This window comes from Egretta garzetta, unplaced genomic scaffold (genome assembly GCF_000687185.1).
Source record: "Egretta garzetta isolate BGI_Z169 unplaced genomic scaffold, ASM68718v1 scaffold361, whole genome shotgun sequence".
Lineage (NCBI taxonomy): Eukaryota > Metazoa > Chordata > Aves > Pelecaniformes > Ardeidae > Egretta > Egretta garzetta.
This window is the reverse complement of record NW_009258688.1, coordinates 909,862-912,218: the sequence shown is the minus strand read 5'-3', so window position 1 is coordinate 912,218 and position 2,357 is coordinate 909,862.

Sequence of the window (2,357 nt, the reverse complement as noted above, 5' to 3'; positions counted from 1 at the left end):
TTTCCCAGGAAACACACAAAAAAAAGTGATTTGGAATTCTGTTCTGAAAGTTAAGTATTTAAGGAACAATTTTGAGGCTGCCCTGTGATCACCAGACTGATTAAAAATGCTAATCAGAAGCTTGTATGATTAGGAGATTAGTACTGTCTGAACTTTGATCTGCCTCATTTGTGTACAGAGAGAGGGAGAGACACACACAATCATGCCGAGAACTGCTTCCATGGGCAGCAGATTTCTTTTGTGTAAGGGATTCACAGAAGATCTCTTCACTTTTTTGGTTTTTGTTTCTGCTTTCAGTTCCTCACAGGGATGGCCCCGGGGTTTCTATAGTCACTAACTGTTACTTCTAAAAGAGGCAACTTTTTAACAGCCAGAAAAAGGAAAAAAACCCTATTTCAAAAAAAGCAATATTATACTTGCATTCCTGTAACTGACCATGTGCTTTGGTTTGATCCATGTGATGTTCATAGGACCCGACAGAATTAATGAAAATCCCTCACATGTGAAACTCAGGACCTCTAACAATGCTTCAATTCCACGGTCTTTGTGTAAACAACCTATAGACACAAATATGGAATATCTGTGAATCACAGCCTCAACTCCAGACCCAAATTTACCTCAATTGCAGACAAACTTGTCATTTCGTGTCTTAATATGCTTCAGATCAGGAGTGCCATGGCTTTGAAAATGTCTTCAGTGTATGTAAAGAGCAAGTAAGAGAATAAGCCTGATCAATATAAAATCACAAGTACCCTCCTCCAGCTGTGGGGAGAGACCCAACCATCAGGACAACCTCTCTGAAGCTATGGCCCTGGTCTGCCTTATCAGTGAAGATTATAAAGTTACAGCAAGTGGATTCTGAAAAAAACAGCAAATTTCTGCAATCCCTTCCAGCGTCACTGTTCTTCTATTGCTAGGTAACATCATACAGAAAACTACAGTCTTGTCAGCACTGCAACTCTTACTAAACACACAACAAGGGGATGGCAGACTAATATTCATGTTGCCACTCTGAGTGGAAGGGGAGGCTTTAGTCCCAGAAAAGAGGTGATAAAAAGCCACGTAAAGAATTAGCTCGCAGGCATTATGACAGCTGACAGGGTATTCAGTGGCATCTCTAGTCATGGCCAACCAACAACTTCACTGGAGCTTAAAGGTCTTCAGCGAAAAAACCAGTCCGCTATAAATAACGGTCCTGATCTAAAGAGCTTCAGTTGCCTTTATCCAGCTTCCCATGCCTCTGTGTCCAATTAGCCTCTAAGTTCTTTTGGTCAGGGATGGCTTTCATTATTCTGGGTTCAACTGTGAGATTTCCTACATGGCCATGGAGAGAAATTAAGGAATGTAAGATGACATAATCTTCTCTACTACATTTTTCGTGGTAGGCAAGAGCTTTCAGAATTACTTTTCCTCTCTCACAGCTATAAAGGGAATGAAAGGGAGGAAACTGAGGCGTGTCTTAGTTCCATTCTTCTAACATGCAGTTGTTTTCCTGCTTTAACATAAATCAGAAAGTCAAAGGCCCATCAGAGCCTAGGTGAGCCTGAACAGTTAAGGCACACAAATTTATGTAGCTATGTGCATGCAAGCAAGCAACAAGGTTAACAGAACTGCTGCTCTTTGGTTCTCCAGCTTGAGTAACCCCTTTTGCACTCGAGATGACTGGGCAGCCTTAAGCATGAATCTAGAGCAATTTCTCACTGTGCTGCTGCATCTCACTATAGCAGAACTAATTAATAAACATAAGAAAAAAACCTATATTTGCACAAAGATGGGAAAACACAGAGGATTAGTGGTACTTTATTTGTGCAGATTTGCTTTTGTAGGCTAGGATATTTGTATTATAATTATGACACCATTAGAAACAATGCCAGATATGAAGCATATGTTCTGAAGTACAAGGACAGAGATCCAGAGGGAATCACCTGAAAGGCCTTCCATTGTAAACCAAATGCTGCATCGAAAAGGAGATCAGATGAGTTAATCCCATTTTGTCTCCCTGACACGCACAGCATTTCTGGATACCTGGAAGGAATACAGAACCCATGCCTGTGCTGTTCTAAGAAGTTCCCAGAACTGTTTTTGTTGGCTAACAGTAACCACTTAAATGTAAATACCATGTTTTAATTAAAAAAAAAAATCTTTGGGACAGTCTGGAACTAACAACTGTTTCACAAAATGGGTTGTTCAGTTGGTCATCCCAAAGACCGTACGTTCATTACAGCGCTATGTACAGCAGGGATCAGAGAAGTGCCATTTCTCCCCACGGAAGTCCATCTTGACACGCATCTCCTAGAGCCAGGTGGAAGAACCCCGATGCCATCAATACCCGTCCCGCCTCTCACCCGGCACCCCGC